Source organism: Lissotriton helveticus, chromosome 5_1, assembly GCF_964261635.1.
Source record: "Lissotriton helveticus chromosome 5_1, aLisHel1.1, whole genome shotgun sequence".
NCBI lineage: Eukaryota > Metazoa > Chordata > Amphibia > Caudata > Salamandridae > Lissotriton > Lissotriton helveticus.
The window spans coordinates 197286398-197309098 of record NC_136065.1 but is presented as its reverse complement, the minus strand read 5'-3'; the positions used below and the strand labels follow the sequence as shown (position 1 = coordinate 197309098).

Below are 22701 nucleotides of genomic sequence, written 5' to 3'. Positions count from 1 at the left end.
TGGCATGTGAAGCCAGCTGTTTTACCACATATAACCCCTTGAATACCAGATGAAAGGACACCACACAGGTTGTTATGAAAATAAACAATATATTTATTAATAACAAACACCTCTGAACTCTTTATGAGATCAGAGGGCTAAGCACATGACAATCTCTTAGGAAAAATACGATAAGTTGCACAAAATTACAACGGTGCCCTAGGGGCACGGCAAACCATATACTAAGTAAATGGGTTAAGGAAATCGATAGAAGGAATGGAGCTGTCCGGAGGCTGTAGGACCGCTGGGACTACGCTATCCTAACTTTAGGTAAGAAATAGGAGGCCCACGGGCCGCAGGTGCAGAGTGTGAACTCACACGTGGGATGCGTAACAACGTCTATGGACAGTACAGTTCAAGAAAAAGGTGAGTACGGACAATCCTGACTGGTTAGGACTAAAACGACTGTGAATCTGGACACTAGGAGAGTCAAGCTACCCTTGAGCACCGAAATGCTCTCGTTACCTCACCCACGGGCTGCGGGTGCATAGGTGCGAAGTCATGTCGGGTTTCTGCGTTGAAGTCAATGGAGCCTGAAAGAAAAGATGCTGCAGGCGACCAGGAGGAAGATGTCCGGTGTGATCCAAGGGTGGATCAGAGATGCTCAAGACCTGAAAGCAGAGGGGACAATGTTCAAAGTCACTAGCCAGTGACTGGAGTGGAACCAGGAAGGAACCAGATGTCGTTGGCGCGATCAGGTGAAGAGTGGACGCTTGTCTCTGCAGCCACGTGGACCAGGAGGTGTCTTCGATGACCAGGATGGAGGCACGAGCTGTCCCACGCACGCTCTCGCTGTCGGCGGTGTCAGATCCGGATTGGGTATCAACAGGCCTTGGCAAAGACAACCCACGCGGTGAGTGGAAACGGCGTCTGGAGTGGACCAGGAGGGTCCGGGGTGCTCCTCTTTTGGAAAGGAGCAAGGGCCAGTCTGGAGCAACCAGACCAGCAGTGTAGTTTTCAAAGTTCATCGTCTAGGAGGTCACTAGCCTGCCAGCAAGTGACCAGACAACGCGTCGAGCAGCAAACAAGCAGAAGGGCCCCACACAGATCTCGTGGAAGCTGGAGGGCTGATCTTCGGTGCAGGGGCTGCTCAGGGCTGGGGCTTCTCAATCCCCAAAGCACTTGGTCGAGTTTACCTCAAAAGTCGTGCTGAAAGCGAAGTGCAGTTTTCTCCAAGATGGCCGGTCCCAAGTGTCTCGTCGCACCCACGGATCTCAGCTGTGCTGCAGATGTGAGTTGAGGTCAGAGAGGTCTGGGAATCCGGGTCTCGTCGGGCTCTGAAGTCTGGATCCTCGAGGGAAGACGACAAAGTGAAGCCGCTGGATGCTTGATGGTGCCTGCAGTTGCAGGGTGGACACTCCTTGCCCACAAGGGAGATTTCTTCAGTCTTCTGTGGAGCAGAACGTCGAAGTCCAGAGTTTCTTCTTGTAGAGTTTCAGTTCAGGATTAATCTAATTTGGAATGGGACCAGCTCCTACCTTTATCCTGCTAAAGGGGGCTGTACTACGACTAGGTCCCAACTGTGGGTGGGACCAGGAAGGGGGATAGTTACACCCCCTATCCTTTGTCCGGTTTTGGCGCCAGAGCTGGGGCAGGGATGTCCCAGCAACTGATTTGAACCGGTGTATGCACAGGGCACCTTGTGTGACCCAGGCATGTCTCATTCCTTTCAGGCCTGTCCTACCCAATACACAAAATCCTCTCTGGGGTGGTGCTAGCACCACCCAAGGCAGGAAACCCTTTGTCCAAGCCTCCCTCGCTGGAAGGACTCCCAGCAGCAGGAGGTCAGACTCGTGTCTGTGGTGGCCGCATCCATTTTGTGATGCCAAGGCTCGAGTTAACTTTTACCGGGGTTCACAGTTACATACATGTCGTGTCCCTCTAGAAGGGTGGAATGCTACCCCCGTCGCCAGAATTGGCGAGGGGGTAGTATTCCAATTCGTATGACACCTTACTCGACATGTTTTGATAATGTTATACCAGAGTTAGCATTCAACCGCGAGGATCATAATGCACTTAAGGGTATATGGTATAGCGTTATCATGGAACAGCTATTAGGACTTGGTTCCGCAAGCTGCAGACGGGCTCAGCTCATGCCAGAGCACCATCTCACATAATTCCAAGCACTCTGCCTTCAGGATTGATAAAGCCTGCCATAGGAGTGACTGATAGGAGTATATGTGTCCATTTTGGGGTTAGATATAGGTAACTATATCTACAGCAAAGGGTGATTACACCACCTTGCCCCAGCTGTCTCAGCAGCCAGTTGTGTCAGTTTTAGATGGCCAGCCAGGGGTGGCATAATATATGCTTCAGCCCCTGGTAGGCCCTGGGTACACCTATGCCCTGGGTACCTAAGGTACACTGTACAGGGACTGATAAGGTGGCCCAGTACCAATTGGTAAATGCACCTAAAGTACATGCATGTCAATTTAGAGAGAGGACAGCTAGGCCGTGGGTCTGATTAGCAGGCCCACAGCCAGGGAAAGTGGTAAACCAGTGAAGCAAAAAGCAAAAATCTGGGGTGACCATAGGATTGCAGACCCCACTCTCCTACATACCCCCCCAAACTTAGGGACATTAAACTAACCTTGACCAGGTGAGTCTTCCTTTTCTAAGTGGAAATACCTGGAGAGACCATCTGCATTGCCATGGTCAGTCCCTGGTCTGTGCTCCACTGTAAAGTCCATCCCCTGTAGGGAAATGGACCACATAAGAAGTTTGGGGTTTTCACCCTTCATCTGATTTAGCCATAAGAGGGGCTTATGGTCGGTCTGAATCTTGAAGTGAGTTCCAAACAAGTATGGCCTCAACTTCTTCAGGGCCCAAACCACAGCAAAGGCCTCCCTCTCAATAGCTGACCAACGTTTCTCTCTAGGAGTCAGCCTTCTGCTTTGGGATAGAACAGCTCCCACACCCAACTCAGATGCATCTGTTTGGACAATGAAGGTTTTGGAGTAGTCAGGACTCTTGAGAATAGGTGCAGTACACATGGCCTGCTTCAGGTCATCGAATGCCTTCTGACAGCTAACTGTCCACTGAACTTTCTTTGGCATTTTCTTGCTTGTCAAGTCATTAAGTGGTGTCACAATGGACCCATACTTTTTGACAAACTTCCTATAGTAACCAGACAGGCCCAAGAAAGCTCTGACCTGTGTCTGGGTGGTTGGAGGAGCCCAGTCCTTTATGGCCTGTATCTTGCTCTCCAAGGGTTGAACCTGGCCTCCACCTACAAGGTGGCCCAGGTACACAACCTGACTCTGCCCTATCTGGCACTTGGTGGCCTTGATAGTGAGGCCTGCCTTTTGCAGGGCCTCCAAAACTCTCCTCAGGTGGATCAGGTGAACCTCCCAGGTGGAGCTAAAGACAGCAATATCATCTAGATATGCTGCACAAAAGTCATCCAACCCAGTGAGAACTTGGTTCACCAACCTTTGAAAAGTGGCAGGTGCATTTTTCAAACCAAACGGCATCACCACAAATTGGTAATGACCTCCTGGGGTAGAAAATGCTGTCTTGGCCTTGGCATCCTCAGCTAACCTGATCTGAAAATAACCAGCTGTTAGGTCAAATGTGCTCAAGAAAGTTGCAGAAGCCAACTTGTCTATGAGTTCATCTGCCCTAGGTATTGGATGGGCATCTGTCTTAGTGACAGCATTGAGACCCCTGTAGTCTACACAACCTCATCTCTCTCTTACCATCCTGGGTGTGAGGTTTTGGCACTAGAACTACAGGACTAGCCCAAGGGCTCTCTGAGGGTTCAATGACTCCCAATTCCAACATCTTTTGGACTTCTTTCTTTATGCAGTCCCTGACGTGGTCAGGTTGCCTGTAGATTTTACTCTTGACAGGCAGACTGTCACCAGTGTCCACCTCATGGGTGCACCAGTTTGTCTGACTGGGGGTCAGTGAGAACATTTGTCTAAAGGATTGAAGAACCAGTTTACAATCCTTTTGTTGATGCTCAGAGAGGCTGCCAGAAAAGACTACACCATCTACTGACCCATCATCAGGGTTCTGAGAGAGCAGGTCTGGGAGAGGGTCACTCTCTTCCTCCTGCCCCTCATCTGTGGCCATGAGTAAGCCCATGTCCTCCCTGTCGACAAATGCCTTGAGCCTGTTTACATGAAGCACCCTGTGGGGGCTCCTGGGAGTTCCCATGTCCGCCAAGTAGGTGACCTCTCCCTTTTGCTCAATGATGGTATGGGGTCCAGACCACTTGTCTTGGAGAGCTGCTGGGGCCACTGGCTCCAACACCCACACCTTCTGTCCTGTATGATACACAGTTAGGACAGCCTTTTGGTCATGCCAAGCTTTTTGAAGTTCTTGGCTGGCCTCAAGATTTTTGGATGCCTTCTCCATGTACTCTGCCATCCTGGAGCGGAGACCAAGTACATAGTCCACTATGTCCAGTTTAGGCTTTTTGAGAGGTAACTCCCATCCTTCCTTTACAAGACATAGGGGTCCTCTTACAGGATGCCCAAACAGAAGCTCAAAGGGCTGTAGCCAACCCCCTTCCGTGGGACCTCTCTGTAAGCAAACAGGAGGCAGGGTAAAAGGATGTCCCATCTTCGCCTAAGCTTTTCAGGTAACCCTTTTATCATCCCTTTTAGGGTCTTGTTGAATTTCTCAACAAGCCCATTGCACTGTGGGTGATAGGGTGTGGTAAATTTGTAATTTACACCACACTCCTTCCACATTGCAGTCAAGTATCCTGACATGAAGTTTGCACCTCTGTCAGAGACAACCTCCTTAGGAAACCCCACTCTGGAGAAAACTCCAAGCAGGGCCCTGGCCACAACAGGAGCTGTAGTGGTCCTAAGGGGAATAGCTTCTGGATACCTGGTGGCAAGATCCACTACCACCAGTATAAATCTGTGCCCAGATGCTGTTGGGGGGTCCATTGATCCAACAATGTCTATCCCCACTCTTTCAAAGGGTACTCCCACCACAGGTAGTGGTATAAGGGGGGCCTTTGTGGTGCCACAAGATTTGCCACTGACTTGACAGGTGACACATGAGCGACAAAACTCTTTAGTGTCTTCAGACATATGAGGCCAGCGAAAGTGTGGGGCAAGCCTGTCCCAAGTCTTGTTCTGGCCTAAGTGACCTGCAAGGGGAATCTCATGGACTAAGGTGAGAAGGAAACCTCTAAGAGACAAGGGGATGACCAGCCTCCTGGTAGCACCAGTTTTGGGGTCTCTTGCCTCAGAGTATAGAAGTCCATCATCCCAATATACCTTATGGGCACCTGTAGCATTCCCTGCAGCCTCAGCAGCAGCCTGCTGTCTGAGGGGTTCAAGGGAAGAACAGTCTAACTGTGCCTGTCTCAAGTCTGCCCTGGTAGGTCCCCCTGTCCCAAGAAACTCAACCTGTTCAGGTTCAAGCTCTTCTAGGACAGTTCCTTCTGGGGTCTTTGGGTCAGCCTCCTGAGAGGGCTGATCCTCAACCTGTGGCAGGGGGGAAGGCTCTGCCTTAACCCTACTGTTCTTCCTCTTGGGTAGTGTCTGGTCCATTCTTCCAGGATCCAGCACTTGTTCAGCTAGGCATTTCTTGGCCTGTGACCTGGTCACAGCAAGGACATGTGAGGAGAGACCTAGCCTTTCTACATGAGTCCTGTACTCCACATCTGACCACAGTGAGGATTCCAAATCATTGCCCAAAAGACAATCCACTGGGAGGTCTGAACTAACTACAACCCTTTTGAGGCCAGTTACCCCTCCCCAGGAGAAATTAACAACTGCCATACTGTGATTGGTAGTGACATTGCTAGCATTGGTCACTAGGTAGTCTGAACCTAGCAGGATCTGGTCAGGGTCCACAAATGTTGGTGTCACCATAGTGACACTGGCACATGTGTCCCTATAGGCATGAGCCATTTTTCCATTGATTAAAGGTGTTTTCCTGTATTTGCCCAGAGTACTAGGACTTACAGTAGGGGTCATATCCATGTCCCCAGTACAAACAAGAACTGCCTGAGTAGGTATCCTGACTAAGTCAGAACCCACCTCAGTTCCCAGGGTTAACCCAACTATACCCATGGGAGGTACACTACCACTACTAACTGTACTAGGGGGTGCAGGTGTCTTAGGAACAGTAGTGGTAGGCGTTTGGCCTTTCTTAGTGCACTCACTAAACCAGTGAGTCTTACTTTTACAGTATTGGCACCATGGTTTCTTAGGACCATCATTCTTCTTCTTTTGGGAATTCTGGGACCCACCCTCCTTAGATTGTTGGGGCCCTGTTGAAGACTTCTGGTCATTTTGCTTATTCACATTATTACCCTTCTGGTGTGCTTTCTTCTGGCCACCACCCTGGTTCTGGTTCTGCTGCTTGACCCTAGTTCTGACCCATCTGTCTGCCTTCTTTCCCAATTCTTGGGGAGAGGTCAGATCTGAGTCAATCAGGTGCTGATGCAACAACTGGTTCTGACAATTATTTAAGATTTGCTCTCTCATAATTAGATTATACAATCCTGTGTAATCAGTAACTTTACTACCCAGTAACCAGTCTTCCAAAGCCTCAGTGGCACAATCAACAAAGTCAGTCCAATCTTGAGCCTGAGTTTTCTGGGTGTCTCTGAACATTAACCTGTACTGTTCAGTTGTTAAGCCAAACCCATCAATCAGTGCAGTTTTCAAGACTTGGTAATCATTAGCATGATCATCTCTAACAGTGAGGAGCTTATCTCTACCTTTACCTTCAAAGGAGAGCCACAATATAGCTGCCCACTAACTCTGGGGGTACCTGCTGTACTTTGCAGGCCCTCTCCAGAGCAGTTATCCACTTGTGGATATCATCTCCTGTCTTATAGGAGGGCACTATTTTACTCAGTTTCTAGTATCAAAACCCCTTTCTTTATCCCTAGGGATATTGCTGCCACCAGTGGGGACTACCCCACTCAACTGTTGCTCTCTAGCAAAGGCAAGCTTTTCTTTGGCAAGGGCAAGTTCTTCCCTTTGAATCCTCAGATTAGCCTCCCTCATCTTTGCCTCATGTTCTCTCCTCTGAGCAGATACATGAGAGGCACGAGAGTGCACAGATCTATTGGAGTCCCTAGAATGAGATCTATCTCTTCTAACCCCAAAGTTAGGCTGGCTTAGGGTTAGCACTGGGGGTCCCCCAGTTCCTTCCCTATGTAGGTCTAAGTTGGCCCTTGTAAGTCTGCTGACTAAAGGTAGCCCATTTTCTGCCTCATCCTCAGATAAGTCTTCCTCTTCCTCCTCAACTATATTCTCTGTTTCAGGGAGGTTAGAGTCTGGATCACCAGGAGTACATTCTAAGGGGGCATGCTCTCATCTGGATTAGAGGGGCCTGGGTTAGAGCATCATATGTCTCTAAGAGACCTAACAGAAAAGGAGTGGTAGGGTTGGAACCCTGTTTCAATTTCCTGGAGGTACACAATTGTCTCATCTCCTGGAAACTGAGAGCTGCATATCTAGAAAGGACCTGTGGAGGATCACTAACCACTAGGGGAGCCTCTGAAGTCTCTCCATGGGTAGACATGCTTTCAAGTGAGGTGTAAGTGATGCACCTACCTACACTATGGGTTTTCCTACTGATCCCTTGCTGAGAGTTGTAGTCAGGGTGTGCTAGGCCCTTTCTACTACAACAGCTGGTTCAGTAGAACTCAGAGTATTTCTAAGCTTGTTATATGTACCTATGGTACCTTATGTGATCTTTCAAATGATATTTCAAGATTATATTTGGTAAAAACAACAGCAAGCTCAAATCCCAACCGCTGCACACCAATGTGAGAAGTTGTCCTGATATATGATGCTCACTAGTTCTAGTGATCACCTTGTATCAGTCCAAACAACCCTTATGGTGATTGGTTGTAAGTCAACCTTATAGACCAGCTATCCTAATGGTAGCATGGACAAAGCAGTCTTAGGCTAAACTCTTTTGGCATGTGAAGCCAGCTGTTTTACCCCATATAACCCCTTGAATACCAGATGAAAGGACACCACACAGGTTGTTATGAAAATAAACAATATATTTATTAATAACAAACACCTCTGAACTCTTTATGAGATCAGAGGGCTAAGCACATGACAATCTCTTAGGAAAAATACGATAAGTTGCACAAAATTACAACAGTGCCTTAGGGGCACGGCAAACCATATACTAAGTAAATGGGTTAAGGAAATCGATAGAAGTAATGGAGCTGTCCAGAGGCTGTAGGACCGCTGGGACTACGCTATCCTAACTTTAGGTAAGTAATAGGAGGCCCACGGGACACGTGTGCAGAGTGTGAACTCACACACGGGATGCGTAACTACGTCTATGGACAGTACAGTTCAAGAAAAAGGTGAGTACGGACAACCCTGACAGGTTAGGACTAAAACGACTGTGAATCTGGACACTAGGAGAGTCAAGCTACCCTTGAGCACCGAAATGCTCTCGTTACCTCACCCACAGGCTGCGGGTGCATAGGTGCGAAGTCGTGTCGGGTTTCTGTGTTGAAGTCAATGGAGCCTGAAAGAAAAGATGCTGCAGGCGACCAGGAGGAAGATGTCCGGTGTGATCCAAGGGTGGATCAGAGATGCTGAAGACCTGAAAGCAGAGGGGACAATGTTCAAAGTCATTAGCCAGTGACTAGAGTGGAACCAGGAAGGAACCAGATGTCATCGGCGCGATCAGGTGAAGAGTGGACGCTTGTCTCTGCAGCCACGTGGACCAGGAGGTGTCTTCAACAACCAGGATGGAGGCACGAGCTGTCCCACACAGGCTCTCGCTGTCGGCGGTGTCGGATCCGGATTGGGAATCAACAGGCCTTGGCAAAGGCAACCCACGCGGTGAGTGGAAACGGCATCTGGAGTGGACCAGGAGGGTCCAGGGTGCTCCTCTTTTGGAAAGGAGCAAGGGCCAGTATGGAGCAACCAGACCAGCAGTGTAGTTTTCAAAGTTCGTCGTCTAGGAGGTCACTAGCCTGCCGGCAAGTGACCAGACAACGCGTCGAGCAGCAAACAAGCAGAAGGGCCCCATGCAGATCTCGTGGAAGCTGGAGGGCTGATCTTCAGTGCAGGGGCTGCTCGGGGCTGGGGCTTCTTAATCCCCAAAGCAATTGGTCGAGTTTACCTCAAAAGTCGTGCTGGAAGCGAAGTGCAGTTTTCTCCAAGATGGCCGGTCCCACGTGTCTCGTCGCACCCACGGATCTCAGCTGTGCTGCAGATGTGAGTTGAGGTCGGAGAGGTCTGGGAATCCGGGTCTCGTCGGGCTCTGAAGTCTGGATCCTCGAGGGAAGACGACAAAGTGAAGCCGCTGGACGCTTGATGGTGCCTGCAGTTGCAGGGTGGACACTCCTTACCCACAAGGGAGATTTCTTCAGTCTTCTGTGGAGCAGAACGTCGAAGTCCAGAGTTTCTTCTTGTAGAGTTTCAATTCAGGATTAAACTAATTTGGAATGGGACCAGCTCCTACCTTTATCCTGCTAAAGGGGGCTGTACTACGACTAGGTCCCTCCTGTGGGTGGGACCAGGAAGGGGGGTGGTTACACCCCCTATCCTTTGTCCGGTTTTCGCGCCAGAGCTGGGGCAGGGATGTCCCAGCGACTGGTTTGAACCGGTGTTTGCACAGGGCACCTTGCGTGCCCCAGGCATGTCTCATTCCTTTCAGGCCTGTCCTACCCAATACACAAAATCCTCTCTGGGGTGGTGCTAGCACCTCCCAAGGCAGGAAACCCTTTGTCCAAGCCTCCCTCGCTGGAAGGACTCCTAGCAGCAGGAGGTCAGACTTGTGTCTGTGGTGGTAGCATCCATTTTGTGATGCCAAGGCTCGAGTTAACTTTAACCGGGGTTCACAGTTACATACATGTCGTGTCCCTCTAGAAGGGTGGAATGCTACCCCGTCACCAGAATTGGCGAGGGGGTAGTATTCCAATTCGTATGACACCTTACTCGACATGTTTTGATAATGTTATACCAGAGTTAGCATTCAACCGCGAGGGTCATAATGCACTTAAGAGTATATGGTATAGCGTTATCATGGAACAGCTATTAGGACTTGGTTCCGCAAGCTGCAGACGGGCTCAGCTCATGCCAGAGCACCATCTCACATAATTCCAAGCACTCTGCCTTCAGGATTGATAAGGCCTGCCATAAGAGTGACTGATAGGAGTATATGTGTCCATTTTGGGGATAGATATAGGTAACTATATCTACAGCAAAGGGTGATTACACCACCTTGCCCCAGCTGTCTCAGCAGCCAGTTGTGTCAGTTTTAGATGGCCAGCCAGGGGTGGCATAATACATGCTTCAGCCCCTGGTAGGCCCTGGGTACACCTATGCCCTGGGTACCTAAGGTACACTGTACAGGGACTGATAAGGTGGCCCAGTACCAATTGGTAAATGCACCTAAAGTACATGGATGTCAATTTAGAGAGAGAGAACAGCTAGGCTGTGGTTCTGATTAGCAGGCCCACAGCCAGGGAAAGTCGTAAACTAGTGAAGCAAAAAGCAAAAATCTGGGGTGACCATAGGATTTCAGAACCCACTCTCCTACATACCCCCCCCAAACTTAGGGACATTAAACTAACCTTGACCAGGTGACGCTTCCTGTTTTCCTGGCTCAACTTCTTCAGGGCCCAAACCACAGCAAAGGCCTCCCTCTCAATAGCTGACCAACGTTTCTCTCTAGGGGTCAGCCTTCTGCTTATTAAAGCAATGGGCTGGTCATGACCATCAATATTCAGTTGGGATAGAACAGCTCCCACACCCAACTCAGATGCATCTGTTTGGACAATGAAGGTTTTGGAGTAGTCAGGACTCTTGAGAATAGGTGCAGTACACATGGCCTGCTTCAGGTCATCGAAAGCCTTCTGACAGCTAACTGTCCACTGAACTTTCTTTGGCATTTTCTTGCTTGTCAAGTCATTAAGTGGTGTCACAATGGACCCATAATTTTTGACAAACTTCCTATAGTAACCAGACAGGCCCAAAAAAGCTCTGACCTGTGTCTGGGTGGTTGGAGGAGCCCAGTCCTTTATGGCCTGTATCTTGCTCTCCAAGGGTTGAACCTGGCCTCCACCTACAAGGTGACCCAGGTACACAACCTGACTCTGCCCTATCTGGCACTTGGTGGCCTTGATAGTGAGGCCTGCCTTTTGCAGGGCCTCCAAAACTTTCCTCAGGTGGATCAGGTGATCCTCCCAGGTGGAGCTAAAGACAGCAATATCATCTAGATATGCCGCACAAAAGTCATCCAACCCAGTGAGAACTTGGTTCACCAACCTTTGAAAAGTGGCAGGTGCGTTTTTCAAACCAAAGGGCATCACCACAAATTGGTAATGACCTCCTGGGGTAGAAAATGCTGTCTTGGCCTTGGCATGCTCAGCTAACCTGATCTGCCAATAACCAGCTGTTGGTCAAATGTGCTCAAGAAAGTTGCAGAAGCCAACTTGTCTATGAGTTCATCTGCCCTAGGTATTGGATGGGCATCTGTCTTAGTGACAGCATTGAGACCCCTGTAGTCTACACAAAACCTAAGGGTGGGCGTAAAATCCGTTTCACGGGCGAATTTGCGGATTTTCCGCGATTTCGCGATCCGCGAATCTCGCGAAATCGCGGTAAAATCCGTGAATCAGCGGGGACGAATTTTCAGCCAAGCAAGGGTTACAGCAGCAGGTGCAAAAGTTGAACCTAATTTCTTTGTAACCTTTTACAAAAGGGTTACAAAGAAATTAACTTCAACTTGGGCACCTGCTGCTAAGTGCTTCCTGGCGCCTCGTTGCCTACTTGCAACTATTCTCTGACCCTGCTCTGACCCTTGAAGCAGGGTCAGAGAATAGTTACAAGTAGGCAACGAGGCACCTGTCCCAGGAATTAAACCTCATCAGGAAGCACTTACAGATATAAAAAACAGGAAGAAGGGAGAGGATGGCAAATACACCCATGTTGAGTTGTCAGGAGGGGTTAAACTAAAAGAGACCTTTACAGCACAATTTTCATATGCATTTTGCTAAAAATAAAAAGCTGTATGTTCTGTAGGGGCAACTCAGGAATCTGGCCCTTCAGAGATCCGGCCTCTCTTTCTTTCTCTCGTTCTCTCTCTCCCTCTCTTTCTCTCTCTTTCTCTCTATCTATCTCTCTCTCCCTCTCCTTTCTTGCTCTATTTATCTCTTTCTCTCTCTCTTTCAAGTTCTTCCTCTGCTTATCTCTTTCTTTCTCCGTTGTTCTCTCTTTCTTTCTCTCTATCTCCCTCTCTTTCTTTCTCTCTCTCACATCCTCTCTCTTTCTCGCTCTCTCTTTCTTTCTCTCTCACTCTCCCTCTTTCTCTCTCTCTTTCTCTTTCTCTCTCTCATCCTCTCTTTCTCTCTCCCTCTCTGTGTCTTTCTCTCTTTCTCTCTCTCTTTCCATGTCTCTCTCTCTCTTTCTCTCTCTCTTTTACTTTCTTGCTCTTTCTCTGTCTCTTTCTTTCTTTCTCTCTCGTTCTCTCTTTCTCTCTCCCTCTTTCACTCTCTCGATCCCTCTCTCTTCTTCTCTCTCTCTCTCTCTCTCTCTCTCTCTCTCTCTACCTTTCTCCCTCTCTTTCTCTCTTTCACTTTCTTGCTCTTTCGCTGTCTCTCTCTTTCTTTCTCTCTCATTCTCTCTCCCTGTTTGTTTGTTTGTTTGTTTGTTTCTTTCTCTCCCCTCTCTCTCTTACTCTCTCTTTCTCGCCCTCTCTTTCCCTTTCTCTCCCTTTCACTTTCACTTTCTTGCTCCTTCTCTGTCTGTCTCTCTCTTTCTTTCTTTCTCTCTCTCTTTCTTTCTTTCTTTTTTTTTCTTTCTTTCTTTCGTTCTTTCTTCCTTTCTTTCACTCTCTCTCTCCCTCCCTCTCTCTCTATCTCTCTCTCTTTCTCTCTTTTGAAACATTGCAAAGATCTCGTAGATGACAAAGTACAAACAAGCATTTGCAATGCAATAGGTCTCGCATGTTTTGTATTTACGTGACTTAGCTGTATTGATATTACAAATTACAATGGCTTTTAATTTTTTTAAATAATTAATACTGAAATAAAAGTGATTTTAATTTATAATGGTAATAGCTTAAACTTTTGTAAATAACTTTTGTGAAGATTATGTTCAGTGTATTTTATTGTGACGAAAATCCAAGAACAGAAGTGAAATATTAACATCTTTTTGTGACATTTGTAATAAAGTTTGAAACATTGAGAGAACATATTTGAACCAGTTGTTGTTGAATGGTTGCGCAGATTAATGCTGGGGTGGCGCCGAGTGGTGCTGTGGTGGTGCTGAGTGGTGCTGTGGTGATGCTGAGTGGTGCTGTGGTGGTGCTGAGTGATACTGGGAAGGTGCTGAGTGATGCTGGGGTGGTGCTGAGTGGTGCTGTGGTGGTGTTGAGTGATGCTGTGCCAAAGGAGAACAGGTTAAGCAAGCACTCTCTAGATTACTTAGTATTTCACCATGTAGTTATCATTTTCAAATCATGATATGGGTAAGGTAAATAATTTGAATAATAATCATTCTTAGCTAATGAGCCAATAAACAGTTCATTTGTAGATTGTAGATTTCAAAATACGGATCCAAAGCTGATGTTTGTATTCCAAATCATTTATTCCATAAACATTAAAAAGGTATTTTATTTTCCAGCATACACCGCCGACACGTGTTTCGTCTTTTTAAAAGACTTTTTCAAGGCAAACGATAATTGTAGTAAAGGGTTCTACTAAGGCAGATCCTGTCTCACAGCCAATGTTTTGGAAAAATTGATGGTCACATGCTATATCTTCCTCCAAAGGTGGTAAGCCTGAAAGACGCAGTTGGAATAATCACGCTCTTTTCCCATGTGTTCTTATGCGAGGCATCAGATATGATCCACCTTCACAGTCCGTAATGGTGGGGGTTGTCTTGAATGGTTCAGCTGTCTTACTGCGTGGAGGTTGGTTCCTTCATATATATTAGGTTAGTCGACCGTGATAAGTCTTCTAAAACGCACCGTCCGCAAGGAGCCTCAACTGCTGTCAGTTACCTTACGGACTGTGAAGGTGGATCATATCTGATGCCTCGCATAAGAACACATGGGAAAAGAGCGTGAAATACTAAGTAATCTAGCGAGTGCTTGCTTAACCTGTTCTCCTTTGGCTCTTGATAGTAGCTTGAAATTTCTTTTTCTTGCTAATTTTTGACACCCCTGGTGGTGGGTGTGAATCAGGATAGCAGTGCACCTTTTTGGCCAATACTAAGACCACTTTAGTAGTAACATTACACGTTGAATTGTTCTCAGTTTGAGTTATATTGACGTTATGTGCGAACGTTTTCTCGTTTGAGAGACACTACCACCAAATCTTGAGTGATGCTGTGGTGGTGCTGAGTGATGCTGTGGTGGTGCTGAGTGGTGCTGTGGTGGAGCTGAGTGATGCTGGGGTAGCGCTGAGTGATGATGTGGTGATGCAGAGGGCAGAAGGGCACAAAAAACCAGTCTAACAGAGGACAGAAGGGCTGAAAAACAAGGGAAAACTAGTCTAACAGAGGGCAGAAGGGCACAAAAAATGAGTCTAATGGGGCAGACAGGCACAAAAACGAGTCTAACAGAGGGCAGAAGGGCACAAAAAACGAGTCTAACAGAGGGCAGAGGGGCACAAAAACAAGGGAATAACAGAGGGCAGAATGGCACAAAAAACAAGTATAACAGAGGGCAGAAGGGCAGAAAAACAAGGGAAAAATGAGTCTAACAGAGGGCACAAGGGCACACAAAACGAGTCTAACAGGGGGCAGAAGGGCAGAAAAACAAGGGAACAACGAGTCTAACAGAGGGCAGAAGGGCACAAAAAACGAGTCTAACAGGGGGCAGAATGAATCCCGCCCTGCATGTTTGTCCACAAAGATTCCACCTTTTTGTGCAATACCTCTACTCAACTGGAGTACTTTCTACTGTCCAATCAGTAAGTGCTCCCTCGTTGGCTAAATGTATAGGGGCAGATTTACAATAACTGGCGCATCCCCAGGGATGCGCCAGTGATTGTGCGCCGCAGCTTCGCCACCCATGGTGCGCCGCATTTATAATGCGGCGCACCATGTGGCAAAAACGGCACTGATGCGTCACACATCTGTGCCATAAAAGCAGCGCATTGCTGGAGCTGCGTCGCGCTTGCGACGCAGCTCCAGCAATGCTCTGGGGGGGCCCTATCTCCCCAATGCTGCATCAAGCCTTGCGCCTGCTTCAAGCAGGCGCAGGGTTTTGACGCAGCATTGGCCTAAAAGTGACTGAGTGAAATCTTGTAGATTTCACTCAGCCACTTTTAGAAGGCTGAGTCGGGACGTCTCCTGATGGCGCAGGGCTTTACAACATGACGCATCTCACAGAGAGATGCGTCACGTTGTTAATACCCAGCACCATGGCGCATCTTTTGTGCTGCCACTGCGTCACAAAAGGTCTCGGTAGAGGGTGGCAGTGGTGAACCAGAGGGTGGCAGTGATGAACCAGAGGGTGACAGTGATGAACCAGAGGGTGGCAGGGGTAAACCAGAGGGTGACAGTGCTGAACCAGAGGGTGGCAGGGGTGAACCAGAGGGTGACAGTGCTGAACCAGAGGGTGGCAGGGGTGAACCAGAGGGTGGCAGGGGTGAACCAGAGGGTGGCAGTGATGAACCAGATGGTGGCAGGGGTGAACCAGAGGGTGGCAGTAGGGAACCAGAGGGTGACATGCGTGAACCAGAGGGTGGCAGTGGTGAACCAGAGAGTGGCAGTGGTGAACCAGAGGGTGGCAGTGCTGAACCAGAGGGTGACAGTGGTTAACCAGAGGGTGGCAGTGGTGAACCAGAGGTGCTGTGATGAACCAGAGGGTGGCAGTCGTGAACCAGAGGGTGGCAGTGGTGAACCAGAGGGTGACAGTGCTGACCCAGAGGGTGGCAGGGGTGAACCAGAGGGTGCTGTGATGAACCAGAGGGTGGCAGGGGTGAACCAGAGGGTGGCAGTGGTGAACCAGAGGGTGGCAGACTGGCAGTTCTGAACCAGTGGGTGACAGTGGTTAACCAGAGGGTGGCAGTGGTGAACCAGAGGTGCTGTGATTAACCAGAGGGTGGCAGTCGTGAACCAGAGGGTGGCAGTAGTGAACCAGAGGGTGACAGTGCTGAACCAGAGGGTGGCAGGGGTGAACCAGAGAGTGGCAGTGCTGAACCAGAGGGTGGCAGTGGTGAACCAGATTGTGGCAGGGGTGAACCAGAGGGTGGCAGGGGTGAACCAGAGGGTGGCAGTGGTGAACCAGAGGGTGGCAGTGCTGAACCAGACGGTAGCAGTAGTGAACCAGAGGGTGTCAGGGGTAAACCAGAGGGTGGCAGGGGTGAACCAGAGGGTGGCAGTGGGGAACCAGAGGGTGGTATGGGTGAAACAGAGGGTGGCAGTGGTGAACCAAAGAATGGCAGTGGTGAACCAGAGGGTGGCAGTGCTGAACCAGAGGGTGACAGTGGTTAACCAGAGGGTGGCAGTGGTGAACCAGAGGTTCTGTGATGAACCCGAGGGTGGCAGTCGCGAACCAGAGGGTGGCAGTGGTGAACCAGAGGGTGACAGTGCTGAACCAGAGGGTGGCATGGGTGAACCAGAGGGTGCTGTGATGAACCAGAGGGTGGCAGGGGTGAACCAGAGGGTGGCAGTGGTGAACCAGAGGGTGGCAGTGCTGAACCAGAGGGTGACAGTCGTTAACCAGAGGGTGGCAGTGGTGAACCAGAGGTGCTGTGATGAACCAGAGGGTGGCAGTTGTGAACCAGAGGGTGGCAGTGGTGAACCAGAGGGTGACAGTGCTGACCCAGAGGGTGGCAGGGGTGAACCAGAGAGTGGCAGTGCTGAACCAGAGGGTGGCAGTGGTGAACCAGTGGGTGGCAGGGGTGAACCAGAGGGTGGCAAGGGTGAACCAGAGGGTGGCAGTGGGGAACCAGAGGGTGGCATGGGTGAACTAGAGGGTGGCAGTGGTCAACCAAAGAATGGCAGTGGTGAACCAGAGGGTGGCAGTGCTGAACCAGAGGGTGACAGTGGTTAACCAGAGGGTGGCAGTGGTGAACCAGAGGTGCTGTGATGAACCAGAGGGTGGCAGTGGTGAACCAGAGGGTGGCAGTGGTGAACCAGAGGGTGGCAGGGGTGAACCAGAGGGTGCTGTGATGAACCGAAGGGTGGCAGTGGTGAACCAGAGGGTGGCAGGGGTGAACCAGAGGGTGGCAGGGGTGAACCAGAGGGTGGCAGTGGTGAACCAGAGGGTGGAAGTGCTGAACCAGAGGGTGACAGTGGTTAACCAGAGGGTGGTAGTGGTGAACCAGAGGTGCTGTGATGAACCAGAGGGTGGCTGTCGTGAACCAGAGGGTGGCAGTGGTGAACCAGAGGGTGACAGTGCTGACCCAGAGGGTGGCAGGGGTGAACCAGAGAGTGGCAGTGCTGAACCAGAGGGTGGCAGTGGTGAACCAGAGGGTCGCAGGGGTGAACCAGAGGGTGGCAGGGGTGAACCAGAGAGTGGCAGTGGTGAACCAGAGGGTGGCAGTGATGAACCAGAGGGTGGCAGTGGTGAACCAGAGGGTGCTGTGCCCATAAACGACTGCATGGGTAACTTCGCCATGCAAGCGGCCCGCGAACACGCACAACGCCCCGCGCACACGCAAAAAACCCAGCGAACACGCAAAAAACCCCGCAAACACGCAAAAAAACAAAAATCCGCAAATTCGCACGAATTCGCGTATTTCGAATTCGATTTCGCGCAAATTTGCGGAACGCGAATTCGCAAATTTCGCCCATACCCAAAGCCTCATCTCTCTCTTACCATCCTGGGTGTGAGGTTTTGGCACTAGAACTACAGGACTAGCCCAAGGGCTCTCTGAGGGTTCAATGACTCCCAATTCCAACATCTTTTGGACTTCTTTCTTTATGCAGTCCCTGACGTGGTCAGGTTGCCTGTAGATTTTACTCTTGACAGGCAGACTTTCACCAGTGTCCACCTCATGGGTGCACCAGTTTGTCTGACTGGGGGTCAGTGAGAACATTTGTCTAAAGGATTGAAGAACCTGTTTACAATCCTTTTGTTGATGCTCAGAGAGGCTGTCAGAAAAGACTACACCATCTACTGGCCCATCATCAGGGTTCTGAGTGAGCAGGTCTGGGAGAGGGTCACTCTCTTCCTCCTGCCCCTCATCTGTGACCATGAGTAAGCCATGTCCTCCCTGTCGACAAATGCCTTGAGCCTGTTTACATGAAGCAGCCTGTGGGGGCTCCTGGGAGTTCCCATGTCCACCAAGTAGGTGACCTCTCCCTTTTGCTCAATTATGGTATGGGGTCCAGACCACTTGTCTTGGAGAGCTTCTGGGGCCACTGGCTCCAACACCCACACCTTCTGTCCTGTATGATATACAGTTAGGACAGCCTTTTGGTCATGCCAAGCTTTTTGAAGTTCTTGGCTGGCCTCAAGGTTTTTGGATGCCTTCTCCATGTACTCTGCCATCCTGGAGCGGAGACCAAGTACATAGTCCACTATGTCCAGTTTAGGCTTTTTGAGAGGTAACTCCCATCCTTCCTTTACAAGACATAGGGGTCCTCTTACAGGATGCCCAAACAGAAGCTCAAAAGGGCTGTAGCCAACCCCCTTCTGTGGGACCTCTCTGTAAGCAAACAGGAGGCAGGGTAAAAGGATGTCCCATCTTCGCCTAAGCTTTTCAGGTAACCCTTTTATCATCCTTTTTAGGGTCTTGTTGAATCTCTCAACAAGCCCATTGCACTGTGGGTGATAGGGTGTGGTAAATTTGTAATTTACCCCACACTCCTTCCACATTGCAGTCAAGTATCCTGACATGAAGTTTGCACCTCTGTCAGAGACAACCTCCTTAGGAAACCCCACTCTGGAGAAAACTCCAAGCAGGGCCCTGGCCACAACAGGAGCTGTAGTGGTCCTAAGGGGAATAGCTTCTGGATACCTGGCGGCATGATCCACTACCACCAGTATAAATCTGTGCCCAGATGCTGTTGGGGGTCCATTGGTCCAACAATGTCTATCCCCACTCTTTCAAAGGATACCCCCACCACAGGTAGTGGTATAAGGGGGGCCTTTGTGGTGCCACCTGATTTGCCACTGGCTTGACAGGTGACACACGAGCGACAAAACTCTTTAGTGTCTTCAGACATATGAGGCCAGTGAAAGTGTGGGGCAAGCCTGTCCCAAGTCTTGTTCAGGCCTAAGTGACCTGCAAGGGGAATCTCATGGGCTAAAGTGAGAAGGAAACCTCTAAAAGACAAGGGGATGACCAGCCTCCTGGTAGCACCAGGTTTGGGGTCTCTTGCCTCAGAGTATAGAAGTCCATCATCCCAATATACCTTGTGGGCACCTGTAGCATTCCCTGCAGCCTCAGCAGCAGCCTGCTGTCTGAGGGGTTCAAGGGAGGAACAGTCTAACTGTGCCTGTCTCAAGTCTGCCCTGGAAGGTCCCCCTGTCCCAAGAAACTCAACCTGTTCAGGTTCAAGCTCTTCTAGGACAGTTCCTTCTGGGGTCTTTGGGTCAGCCTCCTGAGAGGGCTGATCCTCAACCTGAGGCAGGGGGGAAGGCTCTGCCTTAACCCTACTGTTCTTCCTCTTGGGTAGTGTCTGGTCCATTCTTCCAGGATCCAGCACTTGTTCAGCTGGGCATTTCTTGGCCTGTGACTTGGTCACAGCAAGGACATGTGAGGAGAGACCTAGCATTTCTACATGAGTCCTGTACTCCACATCTGACCACAGTGAGGATTCCAAATCATTGCCCAAAAGACAATCCACTGGGAGGTCTGAACTAACTACAACCCTTTTGAGGCCAGTTACCCTCCCCAGTAGAAATTAACAACTGCCATACTGTGATTGGTAGTGACATTGCTAGCATTGGTCACTAGGTAGTCTGAACCTAGCATGATCTGGTCAGGGTCCACAAATGTTGGTGTCACCATAGTGACACTGGCACATGTGTCCCTGTAGGCCTGAGCCATTTTTCCATTGATTAAAGGTGTTTGCCTGTATTTGCCCAGAGTACTAGGACTTACAGTAGGGGTCATATCCATGTCCCCAGTACAAACAAGAACTGCCTGAGTAGGTATCCTGACTACGTCAGAACCCACCTCAGTTCCCAGGGATAACCCAACTATAGCCTTGGGAGGTACACTACCACTACTAACTGTACTAGGGGGTGCAGGTGTCTTAGAGACAGTAGTGGTAGGAGTTTGGCCTTTCTTGGTGCACTCACTAAACCAGTGAGTCTTACTTTTACAGTATTGGCACCATGGTTTCTTAGGACCATCATTCTTCTTCTTTTGGGAATTCTGGGACCCACCCTCCTTAGATTGTTGGGTCCCTGTTGAAGACTTCTGGTCATTTTGCTTATTCACATTATTACCCTTCTGGTCTGCTTTCTTCTGGCCACCACCCTGGTTCTGGTTCTGCTGCTTGACCCTGGTTCTGACCCATCTGTCTGCCTTCTTTCCTAATTCTTGGGGAGTGCTGATGCAACAACTGGTTCTGACAATTATTTAAGATTTGCTCTCTCATAATTAGATTATACAATCCTGTGTAATCAGTAACTTTACTACCCAGTAACCAGCCTTCCAAAGCCTTAGTGGCACAATCAACAAAGTCAGTCCAATCTTGAGCCTGAGTTTTCTGGGTGTCTCTGAACATTAACCTGTACTGTTCAGTTGTTAAGCCAAACCCATCAATCAGTGCAGTTTTCAAGACTTGGTAATCATTAGCATCCTCATCTCTAACAGTGAGGAGCTTATCTCTACCTTTACCTTCAAAGGAGAGCCACAATGTAGCTGCCCACTGACTCTGGGGGTACCTGCTGTACTTTGCAGGCCCTCTACAGAGCAGTTATCCACTTGTGGATATCATCTCCTGTCTTATAGGAGGGCACTATTTTACTCAGGTTTCTAGCATCAAAACCCCTTTTTTTATCCCTAGGGATATTGCTGCCACCAGTGGGGACTACCCCACTCAACTGTTGCTCTCTAGCAAAGGCAAGCTTTTCTTTGGCAAGGGCAAGTTCTTCCCTTTGAATCCTCAGATTAGCCTCCCTCATCTTTGCCTCATGTTCTCTCCTCTGAGGGGAAGTCATCCTCCTTTGAGCAGATACATGAGAGGCACGAGAGTGCACAGATCTATTGGAGTCCCTAGAATGAGATCTATCTCTTCTAACCCCAAAGTTAGGTCTGCTTAGGGTTAGCACTGGGGGTCCCCCAGTTCCTTCCCTATGTAGGTCTAAGTTGGCCCTTGTAAGTCTGCTGACTAAAGGTAGCCCATTTTCTGCCTCATCCTCAGATAAGTCTTCCTCTTCCTCCTCAGCTACATTCTCTGTTTCAGGGAGGTTAGAGTCTGGATCACCTGGAGTACCTTCTAAGGGGGGCATGCTCTCATCTGGATTAGAGGGGCCTGGGTTAGAGGCCTTTCTAGCATCATATGTCTCTAAGAGACCTAACAGAAAAGGAGTGGTAGGGTTGGAACCCTGTTTCAATTTCCTGGAGGTACACAATTGTCTCATCTCCTGGAAACTGAGAGCTGCATATCTGGAAAGGACCTGTGGAGGATCACTAACCACTAGGGGAGCCTCTGAAGTCTCTCCATGGGTAGACATGCTTTCTAGTGAGGTGTAAGTGATGCACCTACCTACACTATGGGTTTTCCTACTGATCCCTTGCTAAGAGTTGTAGTCAGGGTGTGCTAGGCCCTTTCTACAACAACAGCTGGTTCAGTAGAACGCAGAGTATTTCTAAGCTTGTTATATGTACCTATGGTACCTTATGTGATCTTTCAAATGATATTTCAAGATTATATTTGGTAAAAACAACAGCAAGCTCAAATCCCAACCACTGCACACCAATGAGAGAAGTTGGCCTAATATATGATGCTCACTAGTTCTAGTGATCACCTTGTATCAGTCCAAACAACCCTTATGATGATTGGTTGTAAGTCAACCTTATAGACCAGCTATCCTAATGGTAGCATGGACAAAGCAGTCTTAGGCTAAACTCTTTTGGCATGTGAAGCCAGCTGTTTTACCACATATAACCCTTGAATACCAGATGAAAGGACACCACACAGGTTGTTATGAAAATAAACAATATATGTATTAATAACAAACACCTCTGAACTCTTTATGAGATCAGAGGGCTAAGCACATGACAATCTCTTAGGAAAAATACGATAAGTTGCACAAAATTACAACGGTGCCCTAGGGGCACGGCAAACCATATACTAAGTAAATGGGTTAAGGAAATCGATAGAAGGAATGGAGCTGTCCAGAGGCTGTAGGACTGCTGGGACTACGCTATTCTAACTTTAGGTAAGTAATAGGAGGCCCACGGGACGCGTGTGCAGAGTGTGAACTCACACGCGGGATGCGTAACAACGTCTATGGACAGTACAGTTCAAGAAAAAGGTGAGTACGGACAATCCTGACTGGTTAGGACTAAAACGACTGTGAATCTGGACACTAGGAGAGTCAAGCTACCCTTGAGCACCGAAATGCTCTCGTTACCTCACCCACGGGCTGCTGGTGCATAGGTGCGAAGTCGTGTCGGATTTCTGCGTTGAAGTCAATGGAGCCTGAAAGAAAAGATGCTGCAGGCGACCAGGAGGAAGATGTCCGGTGTGATCCAAGGGTGGATCAGAGATGCTGAAGACCTGAAAGCAGAGGGGACAATGTTCAAAGTCACTAGCCAGTGACTGGAGTGGAACCAGG

The 22701-nt window shown here is 49.1% G+C and overlaps 1 protein-coding gene across 17 annotated transcripts in view; it reads right to left on the bottom strand.

Annotated features, from left to right (window-relative positions):
- Positions 1 to 22701, bottom strand: part of LOC144754318 (uncharacterized) — a 771250-nt gene that overhangs the window by 253402 nt on the left and 495147 nt on the right. The window lies entirely within an intron of this gene.